This window comes from Eleginops maclovinus, chromosome 22, assembly GCF_036324505.1.
Source record: "Eleginops maclovinus isolate JMC-PN-2008 ecotype Puerto Natales chromosome 22, JC_Emac_rtc_rv5, whole genome shotgun sequence".
Classification (NCBI taxonomy): Eukaryota; Metazoa; Chordata; class Actinopteri; order Perciformes; family Eleginopidae; genus Eleginops; species Eleginops maclovinus.
Window position 1 is genome coordinate 15152151 of NC_086370.1, and position 20647 is coordinate 15172797.

Here is a 20647-nt window from a genome sequence, read left to right on the forward strand (position 1 = left end):
CACTATTCATTATAAGAGCGCCTGTGGGTTTTCATGTTTTTATCTAAATCAGGTCCCAGTCCACACCACCAGGCTAGGCGCATGTGTTTCTGCTTAACCTACTTCAGGTGTCCAGGTAGTGTTTTGAATACATGTGCGATTTGTCCCATAAAGTACATATACAAAAACTGAAAATTCATCGATTGTACCATGGCATTAAATTATTGAGGAAATAAAAGCACTTAAAAAGTTCAGTTAAGCCCTGTAACTATTACACCAGCAGTTACAATGGTATGACTTGAAGAGAATATTTCTGCACTTTTCCTTGTAGTTTGAATCTTTACGGTTTTACGCTTTGGATAAAAGCATCAGCCAAAAGAAATGTAAGGTAAGGTAATAAACAGAGCCAACAAAATATGCTGATGACCACCTGAAAAAAAAAAAACAATAATAGAAATTTGATTATTTTAATTAGGTATGAATTATAATCAGCAACTCCTGAGAGTAGATGTAAGCAGTGTGTGTTGGGGCCAAAGTGACACGAGAGCAGCGTAACCAGAGTCTGTCAAGGATAATTACAGGTGATTGTGAGTGTAGCTTGCACTGCTAAAAAATTTAATTTGCTATTGATTTGATACTTAAATGGTCTACGTCTATTCCTATCATTATAACATGGAAGCAGGACTGCCAATACACAAAGACCACTGACTCCTCTCAGGGTGACTCCAAAAGGCTATGAGGGAGTTTTTTTATATACTCAGCAGCAAATTAATTCCAAGACTCTCACGTTGCTAAGTCACACATCCTGGTACTGTCTCTAAACGCAATGTGCCTTCATTTTTCCCTTTAAAAAGCTTAGAAAATATTCAACATTCAAAACAATACAAACACTTCTATAAATGTCATATTAATATATTGGGTATAAATGTGCAGGAGGCAGGAGACCAATACGTAAACACAATCCTAAAAGCCAGACTCATACTGTACAACTATTGAAGAGATTTACCTATGGATTATGATTTGATCTATTTTATCATCATGGAACTGTCAATGCTATCACTTAGCGGATTTACATTAACATGCACTTTAGTATCCTGACTTAGACTCTTATCCCAGCTTTGATCTTAATCAGGATAATATACGTTTACACGGAAAATGAGAAGAGGGATGTGATTGATGATATCTCTGCATACTTTTCATAATAGTATTCACGTTGAAGGTTATCAGCTATCTGAACTCTGCTGCGTTTACCACTCTGATGGATTCAGCTACTCGATCTGATCACTGCTAATTATAGACTGCAGCTGCAATACATTGTGTGCTCTTCATCGTCTAAAAGTCAGACTTTTACCAATGTTTAATCATTTCTCATGAATAAATAGGTTTTACTGACTAAGTACTTTGTTAATTCAATTGACAGTGCAACTGCAAACATGACAGACAGTGATCACATGACCTGAATAAGGAGTCCGATACATTTCTATACTGGAAAATCTGGATAAATGCTTATTCGTGTTTTTAGAACCATGATGTGCAACATAAAAATCTTGATCATAACCAGGATGCTAATTTCTAATTGCAATCTGTGTCCAAATGTATTGCCAACCCAGGCATCAACTCATACTGATTACAAAATCTATGATGTCATGTCAAGCTGACTGAGAAACACTGGTGCCTCCGGTCGCTGGTGCTTCCAATTTGATTCTTAACCTATTCCTGACAGCTTAAAGTAAAGATAGTTCCTCACTGGGAAAGAGTTTCTTACTTCTCCTGAGATAGATGTTTGTAATAAGAAGATGATTCAACTCCATCGTTCCAATAAAACAGAGCAAACTGGTTCATGAATTTAAAAGCCTCATTTTACATGGCGCTCGACAAGATTGCAAGATTTGTTGAACCGTGCGGTGATGATGAGTCGGATGTGACGGCTTACTGACATCACTGCAAAGGTAAATTCGTTTTTGAAAGTCTGCGCGTTGGTATGTTTTGATAAAGGTGGGTGGACACAAACACAGACAAGTGCCACTGCAGTCTGAGTCAGCCAGTGAGCGGTGGCTGTGAGGGGGGCTGGGGTCAGAAGCACAGCTCTGACCTCTCTGGGCCTATTTCTCTGACAGACATTTGTCACTCTGCTGAAAGATGTGTGCCGTAATAGATTATTGACCACCTCAGCAGTCCCATCACTCCACACAGGCTCAGCCACCGTTATTGCCACACAGACGAAAAGACGGAGAGCAACAGTAGGAGAAACACGGGATATGATGAAAGCTGGTACTTTAAACTCAGTCGGAGTCAGTGATATAGTCACGTGAATTATTGTGTCCTTTTTCAAACAAACAACTTAAAATCACAGTAGATGGATTTGCAGAAAGAATAGCAGATTGGTTTAAACGGGGTACAAAAGTAAGCTAGGTCTGTCTCTTTAAAAGAGGACACTGTCTCTGATGAAATAAAGGAAAAGTAGGTCTTTCCTCCATATTGTGTATTGGCACATTCTGGGCTCCTTAATTGTATGATAATTCATCTCGGAGCACTAATTTACCCCCTGCCAGTCGCTTTAAATGTTGGACCATTTTGTGAACCGGCACTCAGAATTAGAAATGAGCCGATAGCTCGAAGGACTGTGTCTTCCAGCTAAGGAGCATATTTATACCCATATTTTTAAGCGTTTTTTCAATCATTAGTGCTCTCGGCACATGAGTGCACATATGTGGTATTTTCTAATAAAAAGTCATTTTAATGGTTGATGTTTCTTGATTTGCCTCTCTTCCCTCTTCCTGAAATACTCAAACAATGATGTATGATAAATTAATGCTTTGGATTTTCACAGAAAGACTTTTATTCTGTGAAAGAAATTATTATTATATTTAAAAGCAAAAATAGTATTAAATTGCGTGCAGCAAATACTTTGTTTTCTACACTGAAACGCACACATAATGAATCCAGTCCAGCACAGTGTGATGTTTTGATGTGGCATGTTGGGTCTGCAATATGTCCCTCTCCAGCCATTCATATAATAACTACCTGCTGTTCTGATTCCTGGGCCCTGTCTCTCATGCGATCGGGGACATTTAGGCTTATTTTGCCATTGCTTATTTAGCCACGGGAGGCCTATTAATTTCAGCAGGTCCTGTCCTCTCCAGGGGCGATAGCTACTCGCAGCACACGCGTCCCATTGTTTAGATCCATTTACATCTGTGGTCAATGAATAATGACAGCTCCGATACAGCAAAACACATACTTGCACACACATGCACAGGCACACAAATAGACAAAAGATGAAAAAAGATTACCCAAATGGTGCTAATAAAAAAGGGAACATTTAAATATTTGGGCTTTCTACGCTTTATCTGTGGAGAATTATGATTAAAAGCTGCATAATGGCAAACGGAGCTGTAACTGTTCTTTGTGATTCTCCACCCCGTTAGAGATTTTGCTGGTACGTCTGTTATTTTGGCACCATCCCAACCGTATTTGACCCATTAAATTAGCCACATTGGTTGATATGGTGCCATGCTAATGTTGAGGGTTTCTCTCCATCGGGTGCACAGACTCCTGGCACCCGCTATTTCACTCTGGCTGTGCAAAAGAGGCTGTGCCACTGCTACCACACATCATAGAATATTAACCCTTTTCTGTTCCCTGGCAAATGCACCAGATGGCACAGCACAATAACAGCTGTCAATTTCAAGGCAGTGCCTCGTTGGTGGATTTTTCCCCCTTGCTCTTTGGGACGCTGGGAGGATTTTTTAAGACATAATAAGCGAACTGATGTGCTGTTTCACATCGTAATGAATCAAATGTTACAGTGGAGCAAGAAGCGTGTTTCCTCCCTGGGAAACCAAAGAGGTGTTGCAGAGTGAGTGCACAGTCATCTGCAAGACACAAACACACACACACACACACACACACACACACACACACACACACACACACACACACACACACACACACACACACACACACACACACACACACACACACACACACACACACACACACACACACACACACACACACACACACACACACACACACACAGCCGCTGATGGAGCCTTGGAAGGGATTTTGCACATTGAAATGTACGGCACCAGGTTGAGGTTTCCCCTCCTTCCACCCGAGCGATTGTAGCAGTCATGAGATGAAGTCCCTGGTGCCCCTTCAGCTGCCACTCTAGTTAAATTAAAACTGAGGCCTCCAAATACATTCCTCATTGTAGGCCTAAAGCGCAGGAAAGTTGTATTTGGCTCAAGTGGCGGCTGGGGAATTGTCCCCCTAACCCAGTCCCAGTCGCCTTATTTACATGATAAAAGCTGGAGTCAGGAAGAGCCACAGGCCCCGGGCTGGGATTTTTTTCATTTATTCATTTCTTTACCAACATCACTTCTCCTTCATCAGGGGCAAGTGACGAAATCATAGTAGCAATTTCAATTTAGTTTAACACACTCCCTGGAAAACAAAACAGGGAATTGCCTCTGTGTCTGTCATGTGTCTCGCCCTACGCCGTCCTGAGAGAGCAGGGAGTGTTTTACATAGCTCCGGCTGCCCCATCATGTTGGGATTTGCCAATAGCAGGGCTTCCCCAGTCATGTTTTGAATGGTGCCATTTCTCTAGTTCTCAAGAAGACCCAACTTACTGCAAGATTACAAGAGTTTGAAAAGAGTAAATGTATTTTTACCTGAGTTCCCTTTTCAGTGCAATCAACTGACTTTCTCCAGCTGGAGTTATGAAAGGCAGACACAGACTGTATAACTGTCACAGAGGTCATCTACCCCCCCTCCCCCCCCCCCAATACTGTGCTTTGTAACTCAATTTCCCACCTGGCTTGAGCTGAGGGCAACACGCAGAAGCCAATTCCAATAGCGACTCCCCCAAAGTGCATGTTCAATCGAGAAGTCTGCAGTTTAACCTGAACGGACTTCATCAATCGCAGAGTTGAGGTAAATCAATTTTGAATTGACTCAAGTCTCAGCGCCCTCTCGGGGTGACACCACATTGTCTATACGTGCTGGCTGTCCACACTTGACTCTGCTAAATGAATCTGACTTAATGACATCACACTGGAGCGAATAACTACCCTGCTCGCCAGATATCTTCGCACTCAATTCTTTTCTTGGAGTCTTTTTATGCTACAGGTTTCTGGCCTTGAGGCTATGAGGAGAGCAGTGCAGTCAGCAGGAAGGGAAATCCATACACATCTCCTGAGATCTCATCACACTCATCAGTGTTAGAACTCATATAATCCTGCTAATGTCTACGTGCCTGTCAATAGCAGCTCTCACTGAGACAAAAGTGTTCTAATTAGAAAATGAAAGTGCAAACACACTTAATCTGTCGGTGTGTGTGTGTGTGTGTGTGTGTGTGTGTGTGTGTGTGTGTGTGTGTGTGTGTGTGTGTGTGTGTGTGTGTGTGTGTGTGTGTGTGTGTGTGTGTGTGTGTGTGTGTGTGTGTGTGTGACAGAGGGTGAGGAAAAACAGATGATGAAAAGCTAGTTAGGTGAGGAACACACTGGAAATCACACATCATTGAATTTGCATGAGAGGATAGTCTATTTGTAATTTTCATAATTAGCAGTATACCTTTCACATCTACAAACGCCCTCTTCATATCCCCCCTGCCATTTCCCCCGAATGGTATCCTCCTCCTTTAAGATTAATTGAAGCTGGGATAAAACAAAATGGTTCCCAGGGGGTGGCCCACTGTTTGTTATTCATGTGGGTATGAAAACAGCAACAGTAAATCCTCTAAGTTGTTGTTAAGCTGGGGATATTACCATATGTGTGCCATTTCCATAGACTGACAGCTCCCTCTGGATCAACTGGGGACTATTGATCTTGCAGCACTCCATTTCAAGTTAATTGTGCTTGAAATGAGGTCCACACTCCCAGGCATACCTTTGTTTGAAAGGTGGATATTCTTTTTTTATTTGGCAGGATGTTGATATCAAAGACACAGGATATATTCTATATTTAGTTTATGTTTATCCTGCCGAAGCAGTTTCTCTCTCAGTGATTGGTCAAACAGTCAAACACTCATAATAGGCTGAAAAGTGCTAGGGTTAGTTTTAGAACGTTGTTTTGCTTGGTTGCAGTTGGACAGAATAGAGCCCCTCCTACACTGATTTCATGGTCCTATTATTTTACAAACTTTGCAATATTAATCTATGTGAACACATGCATGCAATTATTTTGGAACATAGGTTTTTGGGGGTTAATGTGTACATGCATTTATGTATAAGTGTAACAAATTGTTGTATTATATTAAAGTTTGCAGGTGTTTTTGTTATCTTTTCATCTGTCTGTCACAGAAGAAAATGTGTGGTTTCACCCCACAGCGTTTCAAGCCAAGAAAGCGGACTTTCCCACCAATTGCCTAAGAACAAACAAACACTTGAGTCAGTATTTCATCTACTCATTTGCGGCGATTATTCAGAGAAAGTGCTTTCAAAGCTGCTTATGCAAGAGTTCTACCCTGCAAACCTATGCCAGACACAGAGGAAGGTGAACCTTGCTGCTGGAAAACACAGCGAGACCACTGAAAGTTTCACAGCTTTAAGGCTACTGTATGTACAGCATAATCCTTGTCATGATCCCTGTGCAAATCGGATTAGCGTATGTGACATGTGTGTATTTTTACAGCTACTTTTGACAGCCTGGCAGGAACAGAGTGTGAGAGGTAGACTTACAAAGTACAACTTGCAAAGTACAACCTCATTAAGACAAAAGAGAAAGCAGTGATGTAAGCTCTGTTATGGCCCAAATACTGCCACTCTCACTGATTAAACCCCTCAGTCTCAACCACATCATAATCCTGCCTGGAACTCATGAAGGCCGACTCTTTAAGAGGTGAAAAAAAGGGGACACCAAATGAGTGTCAGTCCCAATCTGAAGAACATTTTGGAATATTCCCATTGCTTAGCCCTCCGGGGCAAAACAGACTGTCCTGGGATGAGAGAGGAAGAAAATGCTATCTTTCCCCAGTAATCTCTCCTATACCAATCTGACGTCCCTGTCTGCTGCTGGAACCATCTCTGTATGCAATAACAGACCACAACATATAAAAGATGTGTAATGGAGGACATTAAAGGGGCCAGTGTATAGGCAGGATTTAATTTGCATGGCAGATTAGCCTTATAGTCCCACTGGTGGGGCCACAGCCTCGGGGGCAAAGTCACCCGTTTTCAGCTTTCCTCCATTTCTTTTATTTCTTTATTAATAGGCTCTAGTCACTTCTTCTAGTCACAATTCCATTAAGTCAATTGAGTGGGCCCATATACAGTATAATCTGATTTCAAATCAGATCAAACAATTGGCTGCAGCTGCATGCTGGCTTTCCTCTTCAGGCTACCTAAAAGGTAAAGAGGGGGGATGAAGATGAGAAGGCAAAGCCGAGGGAAGAAATCTCTGAGAATCACTGAGAAGATACAAAAGAAAGTATCATGTTCTCCAAAGAAGCAGCAGTTTGTTTCAGCAAATACTTTGTTTATGTTCGAGTGACAAAGCCCTCTAGAGGCCGTAGGTATTATGACTTTAGTTTGTCAGGAGCAAAGAAGGAAAAATGGTAATGTAGTTTTAGAGCCACAGAAGAAAGGAGGTCAGGGTTGACGGATGGGTCGACAAGCCTCAGACTTTAAAGAGTTTGTTTTCCCTTTCCTTCAAATAGTCAACATTGATTTATGTTGACTATTTTCGCTGTAGTGATTTTTAACTATTATGGACAGCATTTTATGTAAAAACATAATGGATGCATTTGTCTAATCTTATAAAGTATAAAATCTTCCAAAAAGATGATTATTTTATTTTTGCCAGCCACCGAAAAATACGTAAAATGTACTGCCTGAGCATTTACAAAAGCGCAAAAATAAATAAATACATGTTACATCTTCCGGGCTACCTATTTCTGAATCCCAGAGGAAGAGGGAGAGATTGAAAAAGAGAGAGAGGGAGAAAGCACGGCTGGAGGCTTTTTGGTCTCTGCCCTCTGCGCACTGGCCTGACTGGGGCCAAGTTTCGCCTCAGTGCTCCGTCGAGCCTCAGCTTTACACAGGCATACAAATACACACACACACACACACACACACACACACACACACACACACACACACACACACACACACACACACACACACACACACACACACACACACACACACACACACACACACACACACACACACACACACACACACACACACACTCTCTCACAGCTGGGGTTACCAGTTATTAGACAGCAAGAGGAGAGAGCCAAGTACACACTTTCACAAAATCATGCATTCATAAATACATTTACACATCCTGAACTCTTCTCTCTACAACATATAAGTGAGTGACATGGAGGCGAGCGGCTTGACAGCTTGAAATGCTGCATAAAGGCCCAGCCATTATAAAGACAGGGGACTTGTAATGAGCTGCAAGGGCTTTCTGTATCCAAAATAATGGACTGTATGTGTTTATGAAAAGAGTTTGGTTTAAAAAAAGAGAATAAATTTAAACTAATGTTTGGTTGCCATCATTTATCCGAGCTGCTTATGTAAAAATCATCATCTCGGAGCGACTGCAGGGGTGTCTTCTGTTTTGACTTTGAAACTTTGCTTAAGGTATGCGAAATGCATGATATCTTGCACTATAGGTGAATCCTGTGATGTCAACCTTGAATTACATCTGTGCATCCCCACCCCAATCCACGTCTTATTAACATAGAAGGCAACAGCAGCGGCAACAATGTTTTGCTAACAGTTCATGCATTACTACTCAGGGGAGGGTTAGCAACATGCATCCCTGCATCTCAAACACACACACATGTTCCCTAGTGTGATACGGTGGGGGGAAAAAATAATAAAACAACACTGCTGATCAGAGCTGCTCAGCCCGCCTGCTCTGCACTTGGGGCCCCTGACAGAAGCAGTGATGTTCGAGATGCAGGGAGCCCTGAGTTTGTCCATCACTGATTGTTAAAAACTCCTGCTCGTCCTGCCCAGCTGCAGCTGATTTGTGCATCTTTGGATCTTGACACAGGCTCTGAACAAGCTTATTTTTACAATAAGAGATAAGTGGACACACACAAAGACAAAGGCGCACAAACACACGTGCGTGCACACAACGCAATACTCTGCAGTGCACAGGAGCTGTTGTTTAATTTGTAAAACACTGCTCGGCAAAGCCGGAGCAAAGCAGGCAATTAGAGGCTCTTCTTCCTGAGCACTTGACTGTATTCCTTTAACCTTTACACAATGATTTATGTCAAAGGATTTGTCACCTTCGCAGTGGGGCCTTCACACACAGCTTTTCAAAACACACAATAGGGGAAAGGGAGGTGAAAAAAACTTGAAATCCTCCTGTGAGGATTTGGGAACTTATATAACTCCCAATTATCAAAACTTCTTGCAGTCTTTGCAGGCCTCCCCTGTTTGTAAGACCCACAAAATATCTACAGTGCCACTGAAGAGTGTATAATGCCTGTGTGCCCACATGACTGGCGAAAACACTCCTGCTCTTTCTGCCCCGCTGAGTCCTGCTGCATAATGGGGGTCTTGAAGGCTCTGGGCTCAGAACAGGCCTGCCTAACAAAGCCTTGGTGGCTTGCAGCAGACAGGAAAGTGTGTTTGCGAGACAGTTGCCAAAAACTAATTTTCAGGAGGTTTTCTGTGGGACGCAGTGGCAGCAGCATGACAGTGTGAGGTTTAGATATATTGCTGAGCGGGGAGGGCTGGGGGTGAGATATGTAGGTCTTTTGTAAAGGTCCACAGAGTTGGTTCAAAACCAACTCTCAAAGTTCACAATTTGCTAGTTTAGAATACATTTCAAAAGTAAGTTTGGCATTTTCTTCTCTTTTGTTTGTTTCTTTGCAATTAGTACATTTCCAACACTTCATCAGCAGCAGTTTTTGGAATTAATTTCAGATTAACCACACTGAGGAATCCACTTTCACTAGACTGCCAGCTAGCCGCGTATTTATTTCACTCACTCTGTATCCATCTCTCATGAGTATTTTTTATCCTCTATCCCCTCACCGTTCACTTTCCTTTTTGCTGCACAGTAATGTACCTGTTTACCTGTTGGGTGGTCTTGAGCTGGGCTAAACTAAAGCTCCAGTCCCCGCAATCTAAGTGTAGAGTAGCTGCTAATCCGATTTCAGGAAACAGCCAAGCCCCCACCGCTCTACCCTCCAACGCACCCCCCCCTTGCGTCTCCCCATCCAGGCTTACCCCTTCTCCTCAGAGAAGGAAGGAAATAGCAGAAAAATGAGTGACAGTCAGGGAAATGGAGGGAAGGATATTTAAACAGGAGAATTTGGTAATTGGAGTATTTCTCAGCAGATATATTTGAGGACTATATAACTGGGAATCTGGCCCTTTAATAAGGTGCAACACTGAGGACATATTACCTGCTCATTGACTGGTCTCTCCTCTGAGTCCACTCTGCCCTCTCTGGTACGTTACCGGGGCCAAACATAAAGCAGTGTTTCATGGTGCTGGGGCTTATCTGGGCTCTGAAAGTATGTGAGACATGCCAGGAAACAAAGGAGCGTCTCTGCGCCCACTAGCAGGGTGAGCATATCCCTTTCACAGGCCACACATCTCCTTGGATTTACTTATTTGACAGGCTCATGGTGGTTTTCAGGGGAGAAGGTCCGCACCTGGAAAGAGTCTGACCAGCATGGACCACTGTTGCTGGGGGAGAGGCAGAAAGCCCAGTATCATAATTCATTACATTTATGCATGTTGTGTATAAATGCCATGCCTGATTTATACTTTCTAAAGGATGTGTTTTGATAAATGTCCAATGCCAATGTCAAACATATTTTCTTAAGCTTAAAAAACCACAGTCTTAAAATTATTACTTAAGAATGAAAGTGATAACAAACAACAGCTCATAACCACCAACCCGTTCTGGTTGAAATGTGTGTGGTTTTTTTAAAGATTTGAATATCAGTTATCCCTTTTTTAAATGATTATTATTCACAACTTATTACTTGTTGGAATAACTTGCTTATTTTTGAAAGGAAAGAAACTATTTAACTATCTTGAATCCTGAACATAAGATAAATTAACAATGCAATAACAAAAACACTCCAAGTTTTTACTTTAGTAAAACTACAGATTTGATGGAAAGGCCCCTTGGATTTGAACATGAATACGCATCTCCCCGCAGGAAGCATTTTGAAGTGCAGAGAATCTTATTTGCTGTTCTTAACCTAAACATGTTTTCCAGATAAAATCATAAAAAAGTCTACAAAATAATAATTATAAAAAAGAGGGAAATGGGGTAAAGCGAAAGACGTGCTGAGAAGACTCCACCTGCACTGAAGTGCAAAACTCCGTACAGAATTTGGAGTAAATCTTAGTAAACAGCACATAGTTTTCTACTTTCCACCATTCCCCAAATTGAATGGAATGCTACATGAATGTGAAATCCTTCTAGTTGAATGACCCATATACAGGTGTGAGGAAGGAAGTGGGCCAGAGTGACTGTATATTGCATGTTGAGGCTGGAGTCAGACTCTGCTTACCCTGAGGAAAGCATGGCCTCAACTGGCCAAACAGGAGCAGTACAACCAACAGCACAGCGTTCTCCTGTTCACACACACAAGGCAGTTTGAAAGGGTGCAAATCATACAAAGAAAAAATACGTAGCTTAATGTTTTTAATTGCTCAAAATGCTTATTTTGAAGCATGAAGAAAATATGATGTTATTGTAGCAGGCAGATTGCACTGTGAAGGCTCAAAAGGCAGACAATTGAGTGTCATACAACTGACACGAAGCATATTTGACACAAGGAATCCCACAACACACACGCATACACAGTGTTGTTAGAACAGCATTGTGTGTGACATGAGGCGATCGGTGTCACTGTGTCACAGCTGATCCCTGGTGTACTGTCAGACAGCAGAGACCCTCAGGGCCCCCTTTACTACTGAGAATACAAGAGTCCATACGGCATCTGTCGTGCCCACTGAAACACAAGCAAGTGTGTGTGTGTGTGTGTGTGTGTGTGTGTGTGTGTGTGTGTGTGTGTGTGTGTGTGTGTGTGTGTGTGTGTGTGTGTGTGTGTGTGTGTGTGTGTGTGTGTGTGTGTATTAGAGTATGTCATGTGTTGTGCATTTCTGATTTTGCCTCCTGAGTCATGCAAAGTTGAATTTCAATAAAAGTGCTTTTCCCATGCTGTCATCAGACCTCCAACAACCCCAACCCCCCTGCTCTTCCTAACCTGCTGGCCACCTGCCATTGTGGCTACCTAGCTGATTAGCCCCATTTTCCAGAGTTCCTCCTGTGTTTATTTGTCCCATCTTTAACGACAGGTCACCCTGGTTGCAGCCACTGATGACCTTGTTCTAGCACTCCTGACACAGTAGGATTGCTCCATAAACGGTGAGTAAAGACTGAGTGTCTGGGGGTTAAAAGCCTCCACTCTCACAGACAAAAGGTAAGTTAACAGTGACTGGTTGTGATTGTAGTAGTGCTTCTGTTCCTTCTGATACAACAGGTTCCTTTTAGGGGAGAGTGAGACTTTATTACCTGAAACACAGTTACCAAATTCTCTAAAATCAATATCATGCTATTGCTAAATGCTGGAGTTAGGATTCAACACCACTGAGGAGAACTGACTTGTTTTGTTCCTTGTTTGTTTGATAAGGCATATGTGTTGTTTGTGTTCTTGTTTTAAATGTATTTAAGTCATGTTGATGCCATTGACTCCTACTATGCATAGTCAACACAGAATGAATCCTATTGATTTTGTTGACCTGCTAACCCTAACCGTAGTGTCACCAGAAGGTTGAAATTGTTTAGCTTTCAGTGAAAAATCTTGACAAAAATGTGGTATTTTGTTATAAATGTATGTTCCCCACAGGACGAACCGTAAGTTAATTAATCAATTACTCATGCAGCACTATCATCAGATTTATGACATTAATACAACACTTATTTTATAACATTTCCATCCACCTTATGTGTACTTAGTTTTAAGTGCTAATTAGCAAGTCTTAACAGGCTAAACTTAATCAATGAATATGGTAAACATTGTACCGGTGAAACAGCATTTTAGCTCACACCAGTTTACTCAGAGCCTAAGCCTTGCAAGGCCCCTGCTAGCATGGCTGCAAACCTTCATCCCGTTTGAAAAAAATATTACTTAAATATTTGACTCTTCTGAGATCTGAGAATATAATGAGAATACACAGTAAACGGTAAATGTTGTAGGGTTAATTTATTGAATCAGCAGCATTTTGTTAAGAGTCTTCAATCTCAATGAACAAAAAAAGGCCAACCATTTATTTGTTTAACCTCTGTGTCTTCATCAGAGCGACAAAAAAAAGAGCTGATCCAACACTTCTTTAGTTGCTGTGAGGAGAAGCCTCTTGAGAAGGCACCAAGGAGCTGGGTCCACTCCCTGCGTAGACACAGACAAAATGCTCCAGATTAACTGGTTTTCTTAAAGTCTCCTCTCCGGCAAAGTTTCTTTCAGAGTCTGAGAGGCAAACAGACCCGGTGAAAGACTCACTCCCCATTAGTGGAGGTAAACTGCTCTTATGTGAGCAACCAGTTAAAGCGGGGTGGGATAAAAGGCCTCTCCATACACTTCTTCAGCCAGATTAGAGAGGTGACTCTTGTCTCGAGGATGTAGATGTTTATACGCGCAAATGCTGAGCACTCTACCACAGGAACCTAAGCAGTGTCAGCTTAACTTCAGTCATCGGGAATTGCCAAGGCCATCACCAAGTAAAAAAACTCATAATCATGTATTACATCTACATTCAAATCAACTCGAACATAGTCGTTTTATTTGTATTTTACACTGTAAAATATTAAATGGTATTTTGACCACTGCTTTAATACAAAATGTGGAAGAAAAATAGTTTAAAATAAATCGTAAATTGGCCATGAATCTCACAACTATTCAAAATCATTCTTGGAAAACAGATCAAAACTTTTTAGAAGAAATGAAAAAAAAATTGCTTAAGAGTAAACTAGACTTGATCGTTTTTTCTTCATGATATATTAATTATAGTTTTGTATAAAATCTCATGCAGTTTTTGTGGGTTGCCAAACTACTACGATGCATTTTTCCATGCCACTTCTTCACCTAAAACTCTTCCTTACTTCTTACCGAGGAGGAATGGGGTACTGCACCTAATCGCAGGCTCGTTGCTTTCTTGCCAGCTACCAGCCCCTGATTGCATTTCAGCCGAGAAGTAAATACTACATGCTCAGTTACCAGGTGAAATCAAGCAGGCAGATGTGTCTGCAGCCTCAGTAGACACTCGCTGGACCCTGCCTCTGTCTACCTGTGACACACAGCTTCTAGCCAAGTCAGCTGCTGCTGATCCATGTTGCTGAGTAGGTTTTTGTGTGTGTGTGTGTGTGTGTGTGTGTGTGTGTGTGTGTGTGTGTGTGTGTGTGTGTGTGTGTGTGTGTGTGTGTGTGTGTGTGTGTGTGTGTGTGTGTGTGTGTGTGTGTGTGTGTGTGTGTGTGAGAGAGAAAACTTAAGAAAAGGTAGGAATAATTATATGACTGAATAGATACACAATAAACAACTTTTTCTGTATTAACAAACATGGTTTACAGATCTAAGGATATGATTTGTATGTGACTTAACATACATCCTCTATTCAGGGACATCATTTCTACCCACCCTGCAGAATCCATCTGGCCTGTTTGTTATGAAAAGGGCACAAAGGTAGAGAGCAGCAGAGGTATGTTAGCCAGAGAAGGGGTGAGAATACAATAGCCCTCCTTCCAAGGGTCTGTAACCATAGACTCTAATAAAGTCACTGCCTGCAAATAAAGAGCCTCTGCGCAGCTCGCGTTACAACAACAAGGACGGCATTATACAACTCGCCTCTCGTTTTGAAGTACACCACCAAATGATAGAAAGCGACAAACACAGCACAATGCTTAATCTAATATTCATGACCCAGTCATACAGAATTTTTCTCATTTGCAAAACAGCTGATGATGAATTTATATTATTAATGCTTAATCTAGAGTTTGATACTTTCCTGTAATACTTGAAGGTTTGTTAGAACACTGTGTTTTCACTGGCTAATAGACATTCACAGACAGATAGGAAAGTGTCATTTAAAGTTTAATTAACTGACTTCTATTGAAAGTTGAAATATATGTTGATCATTAAACTACAGCATATTTTAACAAAACAATATTAAAGAAAGAGAAAAGTAATCGGATGTTTCCTTAAATGATCTTATGATATCAATGCAAATAATAATGAATGATAAAAAAATGAAATACCAATGCAAACATTCTAGTGTACAACATTATAATGTGTGATGAGATTGACTGGAAGTGACTGCTTGCCCTATTAAACACTTTACCGTGTCAATACAGCCAAAGTTAGCAGGAGCCTCTCTTTCTAAATTTCAGGCCTCCCCGTTGCTTAAGGTTGTGACCCCTCTTTTTATTTTTCCCGGGGCTGTTGGGTTAATGAAGTAACAACAAACTGGGCCTGCGGCTAATTTGGAGTGGCACTTCCTGGCCCCTCCTGTCTCCACGAAGACGTATTTCATTTTCTCTTATCTCTGCCTCGGTCATGTGGCTATCCGCATGGACGCCCATGTCTCCCCCAGTTGCACGACTAATGGAAACTTCGTTAATGTCATTAATCTGCAGACCAGGACATGAACCAAACACGTTTAACCTTTCTGGGCAGGCCTCTGCCACCGAAGCTGTAGCGAATGTCCACACACTCTGTACTTGTGGCTCAGTTTGATGTGTAACGATATGAGATTCTCTTGTCCACATCGATTTAAGCCTCAAGTGGGACTAATATGGGACTAACATCCAACATAGAAAGCCTGATACAAACTAAACCATCTAAAATGTTTTTAATTGATCTGCTGAGTCAAAGTTCTACCAGGAAAATGGTTGAAAGAGTGTTCTAAATAAACACAGAATACGTATCTTTTCTAATCAGCCTCACTTGACTAAAATGGAGTTCATAAATGACAGCACTCTTACTTCCACCATGCACACTGAAACAATGGTAATGTCAAAAGACTGATTAATGACTAATCAGGTGGCTGTGATTCATGCCTCATTCAAAGCCCTTATTCACACATTCCACCATCTCCATGAATGGACACTCTCAGACCCACATGTCATATACTTTCATTCATAAAGAAGAAAACAAGCAGAGGGGGAGAGAGGCTGAGAAAAAAAAGGGAATCTCTCTGGTAGGATGGGTAACCCAGGGGACATTTTCTTTTGTGTGGCGCTCAGCTTATGGGGCCAAATGCCAGCAGGCTTACCTCCGCACTGTCTGTCTGTGTGTCCCCCTTTCCTTTGCACACAGTAATTAGGAGGATCTTAATGGGAAGGGGGTTTATTAGTGTCTGAGGAAGGCTTTAAACGTCACTTTAATTAAGGGGGATTCGGCAGACAGCTTGTGTGGCGATGTCACCCCATTTTCAAAAATCCTTGTTTGGGCACAACAGGAAAATAGAAGTGGGTCTTTAAAAGGAAGGGAAAAAGGGCTTTCCAGAGGGAGGTAGTCTAGACCTGCGGTCAGAAACAGAATGGATAGTCTGACCCTGGCTAAGCATTAAGAAGACGGTCATTATCTGCCACGAAATTCCACATGTGTGCGTATGGGGAGAAGACAACCCCCCCACCAAAGAAAGAAAAAAATCCTCCAAACACACCCCTCGCCACTCTGAAACTGTTAAAAGATAACCTCACTGCTAAAAATTTTGGAGGGATTAATTTATTCTCAACATATCCTCTATGGCCATTCATGCAGGATATAAAATCCTAGATTATTTCCTGCTTGGTTAATCCGCATCCGGCCAGTCCCTCTCACAAAGCCATTCTAATGTTGCCATTAGTTATGCTCCTCTGGTGGCCAAAAGATTGATCCCAGAGACTTGGAATCCAATAAATGTGTACATGAATGGCAGAGGGAGATAACACGTTTCCCTCAGATAGTGCGAGGGGCTGATCCGCGCTGAAACACGATTGGGAAATGATGAATAATGTCCAAAAATTACCTTAACCTTTACCTTTTTTTAAATGCTGTGTATTATATTATTCACTCTTTTCAGAATTCAATATTAGCCACTGACATAATATTTGTTTGCAGCAGGGTTATTTTTAACACATTTTAGTTTTATGTGAAAAAATTAGGAGGAGGCCTTTCAGTCAAACCAAAAAGCGGAAACTACAAACCAAACGACCACAAAACAACATGTACTCACTCATAAAAACTGGTGTTGTCACAGCCATCATGGGGCTGTAAAAGTCGAGTGTTCCACAATAACTGCAGCTGCTGGGAGCCTGCAGAGGGGATCTGATAATGGGCCCGAGGGGAAACGACAGCGTGCTGAGGGACCAGGGATTGTCTGGAAGACAGATAAGGAGGCACAGGAACAGGTTATCAGACAGTTTATGAGGTGTCACTCTGAACAAACACTCACCTGTTCTGCAGGAAGATCATAGAATCACAAACAGGCGTCCCATTAATTCATGCAGGCATCTTGCTGTTATGGATCATTTAAATTCAGATATCTTTTACACCTTTTAAACCAGGTCTCATGAGCAATGATTTTGTTACATTTAGAATTAGAAGTATTTTACCTTAAATTTCACCACTAAAATACTTTTTAAATAAATAAATTTATGAGGAAAAACTGAAAATGTTACCAACACTAAGATATCTAATCGACATAATTAAAACTTAATACAACAGGATTTGCACTGTAACCCCATGTGACATTCCGGGTTTAGCCAATACACTGAAGAAAATGAAAAAGAAAATTGATGCTGTGCTTCAAAACAAGTAAACACAACTCAGAAAATGCTCATGGGACCCCCCAGGAAATCCAGTATGTCGACCCAGGGCTGTTTTTCTTATTGTCTAACAATGTTATAAGAAGACATGTCAAAATAAAGATATAGATAAAGAAGTCACTTCAAGAAATGTATAGATACATTGTCTAACTGGACTAGCTTGTCTAACTAGGTTAGTCAACTGTCACAAAGCACTTTAACAAATTCCTTAATTGGCATCAATCATTCAGCAATACACTGCTTTTGCTGTTGTATAAGGCCACTCAGAAATTGAAGAACATAGAAGCATAGCAAAACAATCTGTCTAAAATCTTTATAATGTTATACAACGCAATTAATTATTTTGTAATTAATTCGATTTATGCTTTGAGTGGACAATGATGTTGAGCAGTGGGAGGAAACTAGCTAAAGGAGCATTTTGACTAAAATAACTGGCAGCTGTAATGGGAGTACATAGCGCTGATTTGCCTTGTGTCTACAGGACAGGTATCTCAAAACACTTCCTGTGTAGGCAGAGAGGTATCCTCTCACCCTGGGCTATTGTGAAAGAAAATCATAATGAAAAAGCTTTTGTTTGCAATAAAAGACAGCAACCATTTATACTTCTCACTATGAATGCTCTTATTCTTGTTTAAAAGTATTTACTTTGAGTTGCTTCGTTTTAAATTACACTCACTGCTTCATTCGCTTATTCAATGCTGCAATGAGTTTTTTATTTCTAGTGCAAAAAACGCTTTTTCAACAATGAAATCACTCTAAATAATAGGAAACAATCCCAAATTCTCTTTTCCAGTGATTTTCTCCATGCATGATAACGATCACCACATCATGAATAATTAAAAGAGTGTTTTTGTTATCATCATAAAGCAGCTTGTCCCTGTAGACTATAATGTACAGGGAATGTATGCCTACTGAAATGTTAAATTGCTTAATATTGGTAAAAACTTTGTCATATCACTCACACACATTATAGTTTACTTTTACATTAAATAATGGAGTTACATGACATGCTTCAACGTGCAGACAAAGCCACTAAATCAGAGAAAAACATACTTTTCCCATAAAAAAAAACTAAACAAAAACACAGACCAACTGTAGACTGCTCAACTGCATGGGTACATCCTCCATATTTTTTATCATTATGCTTTCACCCACATAAATGATCAAAACAAATGACAATCTCTGTGCAAAGAAGAGACGGAGCCCACAAAAGGGAGGCTGACAGCCATTTCCACAACAGATGTTTTTACAGAGGGGTGTCTTCTCTCCACTGAGCAGTCTCACACATGAGAGACCCCCAAAAGCTTCAGAGAAACGTCCAGAAAACCAACATGTAAATTTGTAACTGCCATGTCTCAGACTAGCAGGCCCACGCCAATTTATTGCTTTAGGGGGGGAAAAAAACATGAAAAACAAGAAATACCCAAATATACATATCAGTACGGATGATTTAAAAAGGCGGAGGAATAGAATTAGACCTTCAATACGAGAAAAAGACAACAGACAACATCGTTATGTGTTATCACGGAAAGATAAGTCCCTATTGATCCGGGTTGTGGGCAAAGGCTGTGCTATTGACAGGAAGACAGAATATGTTGGAGGGGCAATATTTCATACATTTGGCCTGTTCACTCCATCACTGTGAGAGGGTGTTTTTCTGGGCTGTATATAATAACACGTGTGCTCTTTATTTCCTTCAGATCAATGGTAATGCGAGGGGGGCCACACAAGATGGATGCCAGGGGCAGGTTAACCTATCGACTGCTGAACAGAGATACACAGAGGAAGACAACCAAAACATTTACTGCCATGAACCTCAGCTACTTGTGTTTCGCCCTACTTATTGTACCAAAAACATGTTGCACTGCAAAACTGAAATTGAAATATTTAACGTATTTTGTTTAATTAATACATTTATTTCTAATGTAAATCTAAAAGTGTTCCTGCATTAAACATATAACAGTCTAATTTGATTTGAGAATAACTTTTGCGTCTATAACCCAACTCTCTTGGTAAGTGGAGGAAAAAGTGTCAATGCTCTGCCTGGTGACCACCTTCTGGAGACAGTACAGGAGGCAGACTGGGGCGGGGGCAGGCCGGATCTGGATCGAGTCAGAGTCGCCCTCGGACAACCAGCCAGCTATTCAAATGTTTCCTGCAAGTCACTAATGTGCAGTTCTTAATAAATTAATTAAAAAGTAGGGTGAAGTTTAAATTCAAAACATATGCCAAGTTTGATTTCACAAGTGTTTTTAATACTAATACAGTTCAATTCTATAGCACACCTTAAAAACAACGTCATCTCAAGGTGCTTCACAAGTCCATGATGGTAGAGTTAAAAATGATCTATGAAACATATTTAAAAGTAAAAAGCAGGATGTACAAAACTAGTGAAGAAATCTACAGAATACCGCTTTGAATCGAAGCTTCAAAACCAAGCAGGTTAGTGAAATTATTAGTAAGATTTGATTAAAGATGGGTAATGATTTAAAAGGAGGCCTTATATTGTAAAAGTTTCTATTAATTAAACTGTAGTGTGCTTGAATTCACTCTGTAAATGCACCTTTTGTATTGCTTTGCAACAGATATGGCAAGTGTTTAAACATTTTAACAAATTCTCTCTCCAATTAATGTGCTGATCCCATCTCATGCCGCACAGGTGATTCAACTGAAAACATCTGATGATACTGTGCCTTTCTATTGTGCATGCAATGCTATGCACTGTCTAAGAAAATACAATAAAATCTAAATATGAAGTCACTCTGGCTGAACTGCAAATCGAACGTTAATAGAATAATACTGTTCCGACAGACAGCTCCAAGCATTATTGTCTAAAGTTGGGTAAAGGGTAATTAATTTGGCAGTA